This window comes from Apium graveolens, chromosome 8, assembly GCF_009905375.1.
Source record: "Apium graveolens cultivar Ventura chromosome 8, ASM990537v1, whole genome shotgun sequence".
NCBI classification, from domain to species: domain Eukaryota; kingdom Viridiplantae; phylum Streptophyta; class Magnoliopsida; order Apiales; family Apiaceae; genus Apium; species Apium graveolens.
Genome location: NC_133654.1, coordinates 145,813,317 through 145,832,261, shown reverse-complemented (window position 1 = coordinate 145,832,261; position 18,945 = coordinate 145,813,317). Strand labels below are relative to the sequence as shown.

General features: G+C 40.8%; 1 non-coding gene across 1 annotated transcript; it reads right to left on the bottom strand.

Moving 5' to 3' along the window:
• Positions 1-364: 364 nt before the first annotated feature.
• LOC141681724 (small nucleolar RNA R71) lies at positions 365-471 on the bottom strand. Its single transcript, XR_012559150.1, has one exon. It is a non-coding gene; the product is annotated as a small nucleolar RNA R71 (small nucleolar RNA).
• Positions 472-18,945: the final 18,474 nt, after the last annotated feature.

The following is an 18,945-nucleotide window of genomic DNA, read 5'->3' as shown; positions in this document are numbered from 1 at the left end:
AGCTCTTATGGATTTTTCTCGGCCTAAAATTGATGATATTCAGTCAAGCATCCTTCATCCGGCTATTCAAGCTAACACCTTTGAAATCAAGCCGGGCACTATTCAGATGGTGCAGAATTCTGTTTCTTTTGGAGGAGCGGCAACTGAAGACCCCAACATGCACATAAGAAATTTTGTCGAGATCTGCAGCACTTTTAAGTATAATGGCGTGCCTGATGAGGCTATCAAGTTGAGGCTTTTCCCATTCTCACTGAGGGATAAGGCTAAAGACTGGTTACATTCTGAACCAGCTGGGTCCATCACTACGTGGCAAGATCTTGCGCAAAAGTTTCTGGTGAAGTTTTATCCAATGGCAAAGACTGCTGCTATGAGGAGTGCTCTTACTCAGTTTGCGCAGCAACCTACAGAATCTATGTGCGAGGCTTGAGAACGCTACAAGGAAATGTTGAGAAAATGTCCACATCATGGAATGCCGGATTGGATGGTAATCACTGGTTTTTATAATGGTTTGGGGGCCCAATCTCGGCCCATGCTCGATGCAGCAGCTGGAGGAGCCTTATGGGCTAAAAGCTATACTGAGGCGTATAATCTTATAGAGACAATGGCTGCAAATGAGCATCAAAACCCAACTCAGAGGATGATGTCAGGAAAGGTCGCAGGTATTCTGGAAGTTGATGCAGCCACCGCTATTGCAGCCCAGCTCCAAGCGCTATCAATGAAGGTTGATTCTCTGGCTACGTATGGAGTTAATCAAATAGCTATGGTTTGTGAGCTTTGTGCAGGTTCTCATGCTACGGATCAGTGTTCTCTTGTCAACGAATCTGTTCAGTATGTGAATAATTATCAGCGACAACAGCAGTCTGTGCCAGCGACCTATCATCCTAATAACAGAAATCATCCAAATTTTAGTTGGGGTAATAATCAGAATGCTATTCAGCCAACATATCAGCAAGGAGTAAGTAAACCGTTTAACCCACCTGGATTCCAGCAACCACAGCAGTATGCTACAAGGCAATCATATCCTCAACAGGGAAGTGCAGCTGCACCTACTAGTGCTGATTTTGAGGAACTTAAGCTGTTGTGCAAGAGTCAGGCGGTTTCTATCAAGACCTTGGAAAATCAAATCGGTCAATTAGCCAATGTAGTGCTCAATCGTCAACCTGGCACTCTTCCCAGTGACACGGAAGTACCAGGCAGGAAGGAAGCTAAAGAGCAAGTCAAGGCTATTACCTTAAGGTCTGGAAAAGTAGCTGATGCTGAAAAGGCAAAAGAAGTCGAAGCTGATGTTAGAGATGAAGAATCTAAGCAAAAGGAGAAAGTGGCGGAACCAAAGAAGACTACTGTTGAACACACTCTACCTGAGGCTAATACAGGGGAGAAACAACTCTATCCTCCACCACCTTTTCCTAAGAGATTGCAGCAACAAAAGCTGGATAGACAGTTCGGGAAGTTTCTGGAGGTGTTCAAGAAACTTCACATCAATATACCTTTCGCTGAGGCTCTGGAACAAATGCCTAGTTATGCGAAGTTTATGAAGACTATTCTTTCAAGGAAGGTGAAACTGGATGACCTTGAAACCGTTGCTCTCACGGAAGAATGCAGCGCGGTTCTGCAACAAAAGTTACCACCAAAACTGAAAGATCCAGGAAGCTTCACCATTCCTTGCACCATTGGCAATCTAACTTTTGACAAGTGCCTTTGTGATTTGGGAGCAAGCATTAATCTGATGCCCTTGTCGATCTTTAAAAAGCTGGATCTGCCTAATCCAAAACCCACATACATGTCGCTACAATTGGCGGACCGTTCCATTACTTACCCAAGGGGCATAGTTGAGGATGTGCTCGTCAAGGTGGATAAGCTCTTCTTTCTAGCAGATTTTGTTATTCTGGATTTTAAGGAAGATAAGAAGATTCCCATAATCTTGGGGAGGCCTTTCTTGGCTACTGGCCGTACCTTGATAGATGTGCAAAAAGGGGAACTTACTATGCGGGTCCAAGATCAGGATGTGACTTTCAACGTATTCAAGGCAATGAAATTCCCTACAGAAGATGAGGAGTGCTTAAAAGTGGATGTGATTGATTCCGCGGTTACTTCGGAACTCGAGCACATGCTAATGTATGATGCTTTGGAAAAGGCCTTAGTGGGGGAATTTGACAGTGATGATGAAGATAGCAACGAGCAATTACAATATCTGAACGCTTCTCCCTGGAAGCGAAAGCTGGACATACCATTTGAATCTCTTGGTACTTCTGACCTTAAGAATGCTGAAGGGAAGCTCAAACCATCAATAGAGGAAGCACCTACCTTGGAGCTCAAACCACTACCTGAACACTTGAGGTATGCTTTTTTAGGTGATTCATCTACGTTACCTGTTATTATTTCAGCTGACCTTTTAGGTAGTGAGGAAGACAAGCTCTTAAGGATTTTGAGAGAATTTAAATCGGCTATAGGATGGACCATAGCAGACATCAAGGGGATAAGTCCTTCATATTGTATGCATAAAATTCTGCTAGAGGAAGGTAGTAAGCCAACTGTGGAACAGCAACGAAGACTGAATCTCATCATGAAGGAGGTGGTGAAGAAAGAAATTCTGAAATGGCTAGATGCAGGCATCATTTATCCTATTTCTGACAGCTCGTGGGTGAGCCCTGTACAATGTGTTCCTAAGAAAGGAGGTATCACTGTGGTCGCAAATGAAAAGAATGAGCTCATCCCTACTCGAACAGTTACAGGATGGAGAGTATGCATGGATTATAGGAAATTGAACAAAGCCACAAGGAAGGATCACTTTCCTCTTCCATTTATTGATCAAATGTTTGACAGATTGGCGGGACATGAGTATTTTTGTCTTCTGGATGGTTATTCCGGGTATAATCAGATTTGTATTGCACCAGAGGACCAGGAAAAGACTACCTTCACTTGTCCATTTGGCACATTTGCTTTTCGTAGAGTTTCGTTTGTGTTATGTGGCGCCCCGACCACCTTTCAGAAATGCATGATGGCTATATTCTCTGACATGATTGGAAATAACGTCGAAGTGTTCATGGATGACTTCTCCGTCTTTGGACACTCATATGATGAATGTTTGAATAATCTGCGCTCCGTACTCAAAAGATGCGTGGAAACTAATTTGGTGCTTAATTGGGAGAAATGTCATTTTATGGTGCGTGAAGGCATTATCCTTGGGCGTAAGGTCTCTAGCAAGGGTCTGGACGTGGACAAGGCCAAGGTGGGAGTCATTGAAAATCTTCCCCCACCCAATTTTGTGAAAGGAATCCGTAGTTTTCTTGGTCATACGGGTTTTTATCGGCGATTCATCAAGGACTTTTCAAAGATATCTAAGCCGTTGTGCAATTTGCTTGAGAAAGATGTGCCTTTCAAATTTGATGATGAATGTTTGGCAGCATTCGAGACTCTCAAGAAGAGTTTGATCACTGCACCAGTTATTACAGCACCAGATTGGACAGAACCGTTTGAGATGATGTGTGATGTGAGTGATTATGCGATAGGTGCAGTTCTGGGACAGCGCAAGAAAAATCTCTTCCATGTGGTCTACTATGCGAGTAAGACTTTAAATGGTGCCCAATTGAACTACACCACTACTGAGAAGGAGCTTTTGGCTATAGTCTTTGGCTTTGAGAAATTTCGATCTTATCTGCTTGGTACGAAAGTAACAGTATTCACTGATCATGCAGCTATTCGCTATTTGGTTTCTAAGAAGGATTCGATGCCGAGACTCATTCGTTGGGTGCTTTTACTTCAGGAATTTGAGTTAGAGATCAAAGATAGAAAAGGTACCGAGAATCAAGTAGCTGACCATCTCTCTAGGTTGGAGAATCCCGATTCTACTTCACAAGATAGGACGTTAATCAATGAATCTTTTCCGGATGAGCAGTTGTTTGCAATTCAGGAGGAAGAACCATGGTTTGCAGATATTGTAAACTATCTTGTCAGCAATATAATGCCTCTTAATTTGACATCCGCGCAAAAGAAGAAGTTTCTGCATGAGGTGAAGTGGTATATGTGGGATGAACCATATTTGTTTAGACAGGGAGCTGACCAGATCATCAGGAGATGTATCCCGTTCTGTGAGACGGAGGGGATATTACGAGACTGCCATTCCACGGTTTATGGTGGACACTATGGAGGTGAGAAGACGGCAGCTCGTATTCTGCAAGCAGGTTTTTTCTGGCCTACTTTGTTCAAGGATGCTCATCAGTTTGTTTTAAGGTGTGATCGTTGCCAAAGAGTGGGAAATTTGTCAAGGAAGGATGAGATGCCATTAAATGTGATGCTTGAAGTCGAGGTCTTTGATGTGTGGGGAATCGATTTCATGGGGCATTTTATCTCGTCTTGCAATAATCAGTACATCTTGCTGGCAGTCGATTATGTCTCAAAATGGGTCGAAGTTAAAGCTTTACCGACAAATAATGTAAAGGTAGTACTAAATTTTCTTCACAAGCAAATTTTCACAAGGTTTGGAACGCCTCGGGTAATCATAAGTGATGAAGGATCGCATTTTTGCAATCGTAAGTTCACTTCTATGATGCAGCGTTATAATGTGAATCATCGAGTAGCTACTGCCTATCATCCGCAAACAAATGGTCAAGCGGAAGTGTCTAACAGAGAGATAAAGCGCATTCTAGAGAAGGTTGTTTGTCCGTCAAGGAAGGATTGGTCTTTAAAGCTCGATGAAGCTGTTTGGGCTTACAGAACAGCATACAAAACTCCACTAGGGATGTCACCGTTTCAGTTGGTGTACGGTAAGGGATGTCATCTACCAGCGGAGCTTGAGCATAAGGCCTACTGGGCATTGAAGAAATTGAACCTGGATTTAGATGCAGCTGGTAAGAAAAGAATGCTTCAGCTTAATGAACTTGATGAATTTCGACTTCAAGCGTACGAGAATAACAAAATGTATAAGGAAAAGGTGAAGAGGTGGCACGATAGGAAGCTACATCCTAAGTTATTTGTGCCAGGGCAACAAGTTCTTTTATTCAACTCTCGGCTCCGACTTTTTCCTGGGAAGTTGAAATCAATGTGGTCTGGACCTTTTATTGTCAAAACTGTGTTTCCACATGGAGCGGTGGAAATTTTTGAGAATGATTCGGACCAAGCATTCAAGGTTAACGGTCAGCGGTTGAAGCACTACTATGGGGACATGGCAAACCGAGAGGTGGTTAGTGCCATTTTGTTGACTACTTGAGAAAGGTACGGAACGTCAAGCTAATGACGAAAAAGAAGCACTGCGTGGGAGGCAACCCATGAATTGTTGTTACAGGAACCCTTAGAAGTTAATAACCTATCCAAAAACACAAAAAAATCAGAAAACAGGGGTTAAAAAAAAATTCCAGAGACCCTCTGCGCGCCCGCGCAGCTAGGCTGAGCGGCCGCGCAGCTTGCTGCGCGCCCGCGCTGAAATGCTGAGCGGCCGCGCAGGGGTCGAGTTCCAGAAAATTTTTTGCAGTTCAGAGAAAAAAAATATATATATAAAAACACAAAAATAGTTTTAGCCCATAAACCCACAAATTGTTCCCACTACCCCATGATTTTATCCCTTAATTCCCAAACCTTAATCTAATCCACACCCTATATATACATACACCTATCCTACATATCTCCCACAAAACTTCCTACACTTAAACCCTCTCACAAACACCAAAAATTAGTTCTTACACACTTCTATTCACGAATCAATGGCACCCAAGAGAGCACGCACTATTGACAGCAGCAGCACAGTTCCTACTGCTGATTCATCGAGGGTCACTGCTGCAAGGCCTCGGTTAACTGACAGAGCTGCGGAGGAGGAGTACACTAGGCTGTTGGGGAAGCCGATTCTGAAGGAGAGGCGGTTTTTACCATCAGGGAGGGATGGTGAGTTGTTGCCCATAATTGCAGAGAAGGGGTGGATAGCTTTTTGTGAGTCACCCGAAGCAGTACCGATGAGCGTTGTTCATGAGTTCTTCGCGAACGCGAAGGCTGAAAAGAATGGGTTTTCTGTAGTCCGTGGGCTGACGGTTGATTATCATCCTGCGGCGATTCGCCGTGTGATTGGACAGCGAGAGAGGAAGCCCGAGGAGGAGAACTGGAATGAAAAGACTGCTGAGGATTTTGACTTGGATTTGATTTATGTGACTCTCTGTCGACCGGGCACAGTTTGGAACCGCAGTCCAGCCAATAATGAGTATCGTCACTTTCCGGCGATCGCCATGAACAGTTGAGAGAGCACAGCTGTTGTGGGGAATTCTGAATGAGGAATACTATGTGGACCTTGGTGAGTTTATCTACCAAGGAATTCTGAAGTTTTTGAGGGGAGCAAAGCATATGAACATCCCTTATGCATCCACGGTTACGAAGCTATGCCGAGCAGTGGGAGTGAACTGGCTGGCTCATGAGCAGTTGCAGTTGCCAGCAGCTCCGATAGATTATGGCACTCTGAATGGGATGCAGGAGTGGACCGGTGGTGAGCCTGAGGAGCATGGGATGGGTTATCGTCTTCCAGGAGGGCGTCCAGCACGAGGTGCTACTATGGCCAGGCCAGGGCGTGGTGAGGCTGGTTCGTCGAGAGCTCAGAAGGGTGCTGGGATGGGTGATGCCCAGTATAGGAGGCTTTCACGGCGGATGGATGCCATGTATGAGACGCAGAGTAGGTTTGCTCAGGAGCTCACCCTTACGTTAGGGACTGCTTTTCGAGGCCTTGGAGCTGATATCCAGTGGCCAGTTTTTGGTGAGGACTCTGTATACCCGCCGCCTGATACTCCACCCGCTGAGGGTGAGGATGATGATGACTCCGAGTAGGTATACCCTGTGTTCCTTTCTACTACTTTCACTGAGGAAAGTGAAGATTTTTAGTTTGGGGGTGGTAGTTAAAGGAATATTGTGTGTGTGTTATTCAGTTGCATATTCATGATAGTTAGTTCATATAGTTGCATAATTTATGCCATATAGTTTTTTTTTTTATGAATGTCATGTAGCTCATGCATTTACTATGATCCCTTTTGCAATGATTTATCGACTGAATTGTGATATTGATGCGAGTGTAGTGATAGCATTAAAGTGATATTAAGTTGTGTAGGTTGATATGCATGCTAGAAACAATTGTAAGTCCACTGAGTCTTAAAGAATGCGTAAGGGCTAGATTGTTGTTATGATTTGGTTGTTTTCAAGGTCAATCTATTTATTATGCTTAGAATTCGATTATAGGTTCTTAGTGATAAAAACATGAAAAAGAAAAAAAAAATTGGAGAAAAAAATATGGAAGTTGTTGCTAGTTGTGGCTAGGCGTCAAATGGCTAGTAGCCGGCTCGCTTATGTTGCGAGTAGTCTAGGGTTGAGTAAGATGGAGCAAAACGCACTTGCTCAGAAGTTAAAAAAAAAAAAAAAAAAAATTCTGCATAATTGATCAAGAGTGGGCTCTTTGGTATTCGAGTTATTAAGTTCTTAGGGGACTTTGTGCCTAGTGACCTAAGGCTTTTAGAGTCTGGGATCCGCTAACCTAACGCTCGTTACATGGATACCATTGTATAAGTCTTTTGTGGACCTCACTCATTGCACGGTCAAATAAGCATTTGAGTTGTAAATAAAAAGCACAATTCCGTAGTAAGCTCCAGAGTTCTTGTAGTGTTGTATATCACTTTGTGCCTAGAATTTTTATTCTTTGTATAATCATAGGATTGCCTTGAGGATAGTCTAGTCATAGTAATTGGTCTAGTTCCGAAGCATATCTGTTAAGCATTTGCACACACCACGTTTCTGGCTGTTTGTCCGATTGCATGAGTTTATTGATCTTTAGATGTCTAACTGCATTCGTTGAGATGTGACAATTTGGTTGGTTAATTGTAGTAAGGGGGATCGTTGCATTTTCATATAGATTGCATTTACAACCCGAAATTAAACACGGATGACACTTAGGCCTATATGCACTTAATTTTATATTCACTTTTAAATTACAAATGTACACACATTTCCACATAATCACATATCATATATTAATACCAAATAACACCATATACACCATAATGCAACACTAGGCTTGGATGATCTCGACTCACAACTTAAGTCACTTGGTCGCTAAACTAGACAAAGTCTTCAAATTTTGGCTTCCTAACTCGATGTACCTTTACTAAACTATCCAAAACCTATTGACCCTCACTTGTGCCTTTTGCTCTACTGACCTTATACTATCTTACAACTATGGTGGTCAACCTAAATCTCACTCCTAAATGTTCTAAAACTATGTGATAAGTGAAAGTGCTCACTGATGCAAATTTCAGAATGACAACTATGGTTTCTTGAGTGCATTAGACACTCTTAAACTATAAGTTTTCCTTCAAAACTTTTACACAAGACTCTCCTGACCTAAGGGCATCTCACAAACTTGATGTGGCTCAAGGGCCTGGCTTGGGCCTTCTTGGGCCTAAGCTAAAAGTCCAAGGTTCCCCTGTTTTTCTGTGCAGATGATAAGTGTCATTTTATACCACTTAGAACATCTTAAAATGGCTTAAATTGGTGTCTTGAAATCAAGTATTTTGTGTATTTAATGCGTTTTTCTAGTGTTTATGCATTTCAGGGTATTAGTTGCATTTCGGGGGAGGAATCATCAAGAATAAGCCTTGGCATGTGTTCACCATTGCGAGAGGAAAGGAATGGGCAGATTATGGCGAAGAAACGGAGCAAGCTTGGAATTTTCCAGTAGGGTCCTGCGCGCCCGCGCAGCAATGCTGAGCGGCCGCGCAGCAGCCTGCGCGCCCGCGCAGAAATGCTGAGCGGCCGCGCAAGGTCGGGGAAAAAGCTGAATTATTTCAGACTTCTACTTCTGTGTGGCTTCCAACTTCTATGCAATCTGAGTTTTATGGGACTATTATATAGGTAGATTTGAGACGTTTTCATAGAGAGTATTAAGGAGATTATGTTTTAGATTGTGTTTTACGCAAGAAGCGAAGGAGATAAGGAAGAAGACCGATTTAGCACACCGCAACGAAGAGGAAGCATATATTCTTGTGATTCTTGTTTCGTTGTAATGTTGGATGCTAGTTTTCTTGCTTTGACTTATTTACTCTTGTGACGTACTCTGTTTTAATATAATTAGTTTAGTTATTATTTTCTTGTGTTTGTTTATCATGATTTCATATGAACCCATGATGGCGATAAGTTCTATTATGGGCTAATCGTGATCATGGGGTTACAACGGATTTATTATGGAATTCTTTAGTTAATTGTTTAATACTTTAGTGTGTGATGATTGCATGATATCTAGTATTGGTTGCGCGTATTGGTCTTATGTGCGTCGCGAACATATAGGATAGGGTGTTAATCTCTTGTGAAGCGACGGTGGATCTTGAGATTTAGAACTTGCCATGCTAGCATAGGTTCATGTACGTTGTGCATGATTAGTGGGTAACTCTAACAGTTTTATTTGCCCTATGTAATCAACGGAATAACTTGTGCTTAAATCGTTGTGTTGTCAATTTCTGTAGACATATAGGAACTTAACATAATTGATGACTATTCAACTTCTATCTTAATTGTGGATGCTTGGTAGAATGGTATTAGTACAATGAAAGTTGGCTTTTATCAGTTTCGTGTTATTCGATTAATATCATCACTGTCACATGCTAAAGGTAATAACAATGGCTATAGAAGGAAGTAATAATGAAGTTGTGATCTCATGAGTGTTTTATTATTGATAATTTGAAGTGTTAGTTAAGTGGTTAATTAAGTAGTTAATTATAGTTAATATTTGATCAACAATTTTAAGTGTTATCTTAACATTGAGAAGTAATCATACATTGGTGAGTGAGTTTAATTAGACAATAACTTAGTCTGAGTCTCTGAGGGAACGAACTAGAAAGTATTCTATATTACTTGCGAACGCGTATACTTGCGTGAATATTAGTGCGTGTTTTCGCCCTAACAGCAGAAAACCCCCTGACTTGAATTAACTTGTGACACATGGTTCTAACTCATATCCTATGAACTATGGTTGGAAAAACTTCTCTGACACTCCCTCTAACTACGGCCCAACAGGGCCTAATGAGGGCCTACCCATGACATGGTCAAATCTCCCTATTTTAAGTTGTAACAAAACTATCCCCTGCTGGACAGATTTTGTTATTCTACTTGTGCACCTAACCAAATGATATGCAAACCTCCAATCAACACCTAAAACATTTTATATATTCCCAATACTAACTTTTGGTGGCTTGGGCCTCAAAGTGCACATCAATGACATGGTCCAAACTCACTCTAAACCTCAGGGTACTAAACTGATTTTCTGCAGAAACTATAACTCTCCTTTCTCCAAGGTTTTGACTTGACAAACTCAACTACCAACAACCCAATACCCAAACCAAGACTTAAACATGGTGATCTACTGAACTAACTCCCTTATACTCAAAATAATTTTGGTGTAGATCATCCTTACCTAAGGTACAATTATGACAAAACAAAAGAAACCACATTTCACAATTCACAAATCTTCATGCTTTTGAAACAACAAGATATGCATTTTTATGAAAGATAATCACGAATTATTACCATGCATCAAGGAGCATTAATCAATATTAACACCTTATTTCTACTGAAATTAAAGCTCACTAATAAAATCTTTCCAAATGATCAAAATCTTATAACATTCTAAGAGAAATCCACATGCATGCATGTCTTCAAGTTTTGCAAGCCAAACAACATGTTTTCTAAATATGTTTTACCAAGAAATTTACATGCAAGCCTAGTATGAGCTATATCTAGATGATCACTTAGAATGCAAGGAGTTTCATCAAATTTTCACCATAAAATTCAAGCCATTATCATATAAACATGCAAAAATTGAACAAAGCAACAAGAATAGTCTTAAGGACCATTCATTCGGCTCCCCTATGGTCATGTCCAAATGAAATGGAAGGGAATGGCCATTTAATCATCAAGAGTTTCCTTCTCAAGACTTGGCACTTATCCATTCCTTGTAGTCCTCTCAAAAACAACCCTAAACTCACAAGAATCAAGGTTGTACTTTGAGTTTCAACTAGAACCTTAACATGCAACTTTAAAACTTGAACTTTTTACTCCAAACTCTTTGGAATATATGTGATCATGGTATGGGAAGTAACATTTACTTGTATAGAAGGTGGAAACTTGGTGGAGGAATGAATAAAATGGGGAGGGGGTTGGTCTCGGCTGAAAACCTGAGAGGAGGGAGAGGAGGGCCGAGAGTGAGAGGGGGGAGGGAGGGAAGAAAGAGTGTGGTGGTGTGTGGAGTGTGAAATGATCATGGCACTTGCTTGTTTTATGGTTTTTGATTTGACAAAAATGAGTGGGAATGAGAATTGACAAGACTATCCCTCCACTTATACTTGGTTCATTTTGCATGCAAGGGTAAAGAAGGAATTTGGCTAGTAAAATAAGAGTTAGTGGGGTTGGAATTGTCCTCTTTGTCCTTGAAAAGAATGAAAGGGTGGTTTGCATGCAAGGGCTTTCTTGTAATTTGCTAAATATGACAACTAAAATTTATAAAAATTTATTTTTATAAAATAAAATACAAGTTCAAAAATTATAAAATTTATACCATAAAATAACTTGGATTTTTAGAAATTTTATAAAACTACTTTTGAATTTTGTGAACAAATAACTTTAAAAAGATATTTATTCAAGGTTTAAGATATTCCTTATAAATAAAAAATGAAAGAAATAATTAAACTTTTGATTTGAAAAATCATATACCACATATCGAAAATTTAAGACGCAGATATTCTCATTCACACAAGCATACAGTAGCTGAATATATTGGCATTCGGCTTTATAATTACACCAAATTTTATAATTAATATTACACGGAAATGCCGGTTGTAACATCCTCTCCCCCTTAAGAGATTCTGTCCCTAGAATCTAAGAGAACAGATGAGGATACCGGAAACGCATATCAGACTCTAACTCCCAAGTCGATTCTTCGACCTTAGGGTTCCTCCAAAGCACTTTTACTAACTTTACTGACTTATTTCTAAGGCTCTTCTCTTGCCAGTCTAGTATTTTAACCGGTTGCTCCACAAATGACAGGTCTGCCTGAATTTCTACAGGTTCATAATCTATCACATGACTAGCGTCAGGATTATACTTCTTAAGCAATGACACATGGAACGCATTATGCACGTGCTGATACTGAGGTGGTAAGGCCAACTCGTAGGCCACCTTCCCTACTTGACTCAAAATTTCAAAAGGACCTATGTATCTAGGTGCTAACTTTCCTTTCTTGCCAAATCTAGACAACCCTTTTCTAGGTGACACCTTCAACAAAACAGCTTCGCCAATTTGGAATTGAACATCCTTACGCGCTGGATCCGCATACTTCCATTGTCTATCTTGAGCAGCAAGCAACCTTTTCTGAATTAACTTGACTGAATCATGCAGCTGTTGTACCAATTCCGAGCCGAGAATCCTTCCATCTCCTACTTCATCCCAACTTGTTGGTGATCTACATTTTCGCCCGTACAAAGCTTCGTATGGTGGCATGCCGATACTGGAATGATAGCTATTGTTGTAAGAGAATTCAATCAACGGCAAGTGGTCGTCCCAACTTCCTGCAAAATCGATTGCACAACTGCGCAACATGTCTTCGATTGTTTGAATTGTCCTTTCACTCTGGCCATCAGTCTGCGGGTGGTATGTCGTGCTCATATTCAACTTCGTGCCAAGACATTCCTAAAATTGCTTCCAGAATCTCGAGTTAAAGCGGGGATCTCTGTCTGAAACTATTGATACGAGTACTCCATGTCTTAGTACGATTTCACGCACATATAGATGAACCAACTTGTCCAGTGACGACTTCTCATTTATTGGAAAGAAATGCGCCGACTTCGTAAGACGATCAATTATAACCCATATTGCGTCATGTCCGGATTTCGTTCGCGGTAGTCCTACTATAAAGTCTATAGCGATATTTTCCCATTTCCATTCTGGAATCTTCAGGGGCTGAATTAATCCGCTTGGTCGTTGATGTTCTGCCTTCACTTTCTGATAAGTATAACACTCCGCAACCCATTCTGCCACGTCTCGCTTCATATTTGGCCACCAAAAGTTCTTCTTTAAGTCTCGATACATCTTGATACTTCCCGGGTGGATTGAAAATTTCGAATTGTGGGCTTCGTGGAGGATCTCATTCCTTAATTCAGGTACATGAGGAATCCAAATTCTGGAAGAAAACCTTAGTATCCCTTGCTCATCCCTTTGAGTATTAATCTCCTCTTCAGATAACTGATTCTTCTCTTTCTCCGTTACTTCTTTTTGACACTTCTTTATCTTTTCCACTAGTGTTGGCTGAAAGGTCATTGCACGACAAACTTCCTCAGCTTTTCCGCAAGCACAAAGTTCCAGTTCAAATCTCTCGATTTCTTCAGATAACTCTTTTGATGTTATCATCATATTCAGTCTCTTCTTCCTACTCAGAGCATCAGCCACTACATTCGCCTTTCCAGGATGGTAATTTATCGAGCAGTCATAGTCCTCGATCAATTCCAGCCATCTCCTCTGCCTCATATTGAGCTCCTTCTGAGTGAAAATGTACTTTAAACTCTTGTGATCCGTGTAGATTTCACACTTCTCTCCGTAGAGGTAATGTCTCCAAATCTTAAGTGCGAACACTATGGCGGCTAGTTCCAAGTCATGCGTCGGGTACTTTAACTCATGCGGTTTCAACTGTCTTGACACATATGCGATCACTTTACCGTGTTGCATTAACACACAACCCAAACCCTTATGTGAAGCGTCGCTGAAAATTACAAAGTTCCCTTGATCATCTGGTAGTACTAACACCGGAGCGGTTACCAATCTCTGTTTCAACTCGTGAAAGCTATCCTCACATTCTGCACTCCATTCGAACTTCTGATTCTTTCTGGTTAACTTGGTCAATGGCGTGGCGATTTTCGAAAAATCCTTGACGAACCTTCTATAGTATCCTGCCAACCCTAGAAAACTTCGCACTTCCGTAGGAGTCTTTGGCCTCTCCCAACTCATGACTACCTCAATCTTTGCCAGATCCACTTTAACTCCTTCATTTCCAATGACATGCCCCAAAAATTGAACTTTCTTTAACCAAAACTCACATTTGGTAAACTTGGGATACAACTTCTCTTGCCGAAGTATCTCCAATGTTATCCAGAGGTGCTGCTTATGTTCTTCTTCCGACTTAGAATAAATAAGGATGTCATCAATAAATACCACGACAAATTTGTCCAAATACTCCTTAAATACCCGATTCATCAGATCCATAAATGCGCCCGGAGCGTTGGTCAATCCAAACGGCATTACTAGGAATTCATAATGCCCATATCTGGTCCTAAATGCTGTCTTGGGAATATCTTCTTCTTTGATCTTTAATTGATGGTATCCCGATCTCAAGTCGATCTTTGAAAAGCATTTTGCTCCCTTCAGCTGATCAAAAAGGTCATCTATTCTTGGTAGCGGGTAGCGGTTCTTGATCGTCACCTTATTCAACTCCCGATAATCTATGCATAGTCGCATACTCCCATCTTTCTTCTTGACAAACAGAACAGGTGCTCCCCATGGCGACGTGCTTGGGCGTATCACTCCTTTATCTAACAATTCTTGTAGCTGGCTCGTCAACTCTTTCATTTCTGCTGGTGCCATCCTATATGGGGCCTTTGAAACTGGTTATGTGCCTGGAGCAAGGTTGATCTCGAACTCGATTTGTCGATCTGGTGGTAAGCCTGGTAGTTCGTCGGGAAACACATTGGGAAACTCGTTAACTATGGGATATCTTCTATGCTGGGACTGCCTTTTTCAGAATCCACTACATACGCTAGGATCGACTCACAACCTTTTCTAAGTAGCTTCTTAGCCTGAACAATTATAAGAAATAGCTGTTCTTGCCTCTGCCCCTTAAATACTACCTTCTCTCCACTCTTCGTCTTTAAATACACTTTCTTGGTCTTACAATTAATCTGAGCGTTATTCTCTCCTAACCAATCCATACCTAGAATTATATCAAACTCCACCAACTTGAAGAGTATCAAGTCGGCTGAAAACTTATATCCTGAAATGTCGACCTCACACTTCGGACAGAATTGATTCACAGGAATCTTCTCTTGGTTCGCAATTACCACATTTACTACCTCACTCATAATCATTTTATCACATTGAAGCTTATCAACAAAAGTATCTGATATGAAAGATCTTGTTGCTCCCGAATCAATCAATACTTTAGCTTTGACATTATTAAGTAAAAGTGTACCTGCTATCACCTCAGAATTATGAACAACATCCTTCATCTTCAAATCAAATGTCCTTGCTGTTGCTTCCGGGGTTGGTGCGGGTGGTGGAGGTAATGCTAATACCTCGGCTGGCATGCTTGCACTGGTACTTGCCACGTTCATCAGAGCTTTGACTGGTCCGGTTGCCTTGCACTCCCTAGCTATGTGTCCAGTTCTCCCACACTTGTAACATGTAACTCCTGGCTTCGGTATCTTGCACTCATTTGCCAAATGTCCCTTCTGATTACACCTATAGCATGTCATGCTCAGCTTATTACATAGTCCATAGTGCCTTCTTCCACAGTGCTTGCACTCCGGTCTCTGGAACCTGTTTTCTCCAACTTGCCCTTGGCTCACCTGATAGTTCCCCTTCGATTCTTGCCTTTTGCCCAAATTTCCTTTCTTTTGAAAATTTCCGCCCTTATGGAAACCAATCCCCTTTACATTCCGATCTTTTGAACTCCCTGCTTCAGACTTTTCTCCATAAAATGGAACCTTCTTCTTCTTGTTATCCCTTTCCTTCCTTGACTGCGTCCCTTTATTCTCAATCAGGGCAGCTTTCTGTACTACTCCCGCGTAAGTTTCAAGCCCAAACATAGCCACTCTATCTCTGATCCAAGGCTCCAATCCTTGCTGAAATTTCTTTGCTTTTTCCTCCTCAGTGCTGGTATACTTTGTCACAAACCTTGACAACTCAGTAAACTTCTTCTCATACTCCAGTACAGTCATGTACCCTTGCTTCAGCTCCAAAAATTTAAGCTCCATCTGATTCTGCATGTACTTAGGGTAATACTTGTCCAGAAATAACTTCTTAAATCTCTCCCGAGAAACCTGTTGAGTGACTTCCATAGCTTTTACTGATTCCCACCAATAGATGACTTCTCCCTTCAAGAAGTAAGTAGCATACGGCGTCTTCTGATCGTCTCCTAACTGTACCAACTCAAAAGCCCTTTCAATCTCCTTGATCCATGTGTTAGCTATCACTGGATCAGTGGTATCATGAAATGCAGGTGGATTCACATTCTGAAAAGCCTTGAAAGTGACAATTTGTCTAGGTGGTACTGGTGGTTCAGGTGGTTGGTGTGGTTCACGGTTATCTTGGTTTTCAATTCGTTGTTGTTGAGATATAGCATTGGTTTGCTGTTGCAAACTTTCCAGTAGTCGAAGAATGTTTGGGTCTGTGGTGGATGTGGTTGTTGGGTTCTTCTTTTTGGGAGGCATGATCCTGAAATAAGAGTTATGTCAAAACAGATATGAATGATAAAATGATTCGAGGGTATCGCATGGCATTCTTATTTACATATGGGGTCAAGTTTCCAAATTAAGCAGATATGGTGATGCATATAAAAACGTAAAATAACAGTTGAGAGCAAATGGAACAATAGAACATAATTATTGAATTTTTTTTTAAAGGTCACAATACATAGGATTAGGACAAAGTCTGATTCTAGGAATAACAGGCTTATTTAAAGGAAATAACGGAAACAACTAGGGATTCCACATAGTCTGATAGTACAACAACATGAAAGGTAAATGGAAAGAACTAAGGCTCCATTCCATCTGAACGGGGCTTGGTAGTCTTTTCTTCTCGAAGCGTCTTCACAATGCTCTGGAGCTCATCCGCCACCATCTGAATGACATACTGGCTGGTGCGGTCCCGGTGTGCTGGCATCTCCTCAAGCTTAGTGTTGACGTACTGAACCAAGGTCTCAAGTCTCGCAGTCATCTGCTCCTTGGGCTTCCCTTCGTAGTTTCGGCTGTCCGGATACACGTTCTTCAGTCGGTCTATCAGTCGGTCGTACTTGCCCTGAAGCATGTCAAACTCGCGCCTCAACTCAACATACACAGTGAAAGCAATAGTGTCGTCCGACCCAGAGGATGACGAGGAATGCGCCCTTTGCTGACAAACCAATAAGAGGAGTATTAATAATAAACTTACTTAACCTACTCTCTCGCATATTATCTATAACCTACACATATATCCTTTAACCTATTTGGGCTGTCCAGGGACTCTAAACCATAGCTCTGATACCAAAACCTGTCACACCCCCAACTTAAATAGCAGATTAAATATAGCTATTGCAACATTTTAAAAGAAATAACATAACCAAATCCAAGATCTTACAGTTTAGGGTTTGGAACAGTCCAATACTACCAACTATTACATCTGATTTTAAATACCGAGTCCTCACACAAAACTACTATCTCTTATTCTACCTGAGCTCGAACATAAGCATCAGCATCACAGGTCTTACGGGCAGTCTGCTTGAATCTAACCATAGCTGCTAGCTGTAATATCAGGGTAAAGCAAGGAGTGATCCAAATGCTCAACAAGTGCTAACAATACGATACAAAACATAAATCGAGATATACATTAAAGAATGACAATGGAAAGACATAACCAATGATAACGAGGGAATAAACTATGGGTGATGGCATCATTTTTTTTGCATGTATCAAAACAATTTCAAAATCATGACTTAATCAAAATCATTTTATGACGCTACGGATTACAGCCGGTGATCAGCCGTGAAGTAATCCCGAACCTCGCTGGGATCTAAAACATTAATGGGAATCCCTAGGCAACTTTTAAGCCTAATATAAGTGTGGAAAGGACTCGCGTCTTAGTCCAGATACACCATTCAAGAAAACATTTATCCCCCTTTGGGACTGAAAACCCACATTTTATTTACTTCAAAACTGATGCCGAATTATAATAAAAATCTCTTTTTACAGTAAACATTTTTATCAAGGAATTATAGATCAACTCGAAACACGGGAAATAAGGTAAGGTTCTATAGGGGTTCAAGTTTCAGGGTGAGATATTAATACTTAGGAATCATTAGCATGTTAATCAAGAGGATCAATCAAATATTATAACAACTCTTTATTTTATCATGGCATTCAACTATCATGAAAAGACTTTTGAATTACTTGCAATACGTACTCGAGGGTTCATGGCATCTCTATATAATTCAAAGATAAACATAAGATACGCTTGATTTAATATATCAAATGACACAGGATAGTTGTAGCAATGTATGAACTATTAGCAGTAAATACGAAGGTCAAGTTGAATCACTTGCCTTGAGAAAGGCTGGTCTGGTCTGACTGGTAGGAGCAACTGGAGCTTCACTCGACCTTTATGGCAAGTTTTCCCTCGTCTCGAGATCCTACATAAATAATAATAATCCTCATTATAATATATTCTCACCAACTTAACCTATTTACAACCCGAAATTAAACACGGATGACACTTAGGCCTATATGCACTTAATTTTATATTCACTTTTAAATTACAAATGTACACACATAGCCACATAATCACATATCATATATTAATACCAAATAACACCATATACACCATAATGCAACACTAGGCTTGGATGGTCTCGACTCACAACTTAAGTCACTTGGTCGCTAAACTAGACAAAGTCTTCAAATTTTGGCTTCTTAACTCGATGTACCTTTACTAAACTATCCAAAACCTATTGACCCTCACTTGTGCCTTTTGCTCTACTGACCTTATACTATCTTACAACTATGGTGGTCAACCTAAATCTCACTCCTAAATGTTCTAAAACTATGTGATAAGTGAAAGTGCTCACTGATGCAAATTTCAGAATGACAACTATGGTTTCTTGAGTACATTAGACACTCTTAAACTACAAATTTTCCTTCAAAA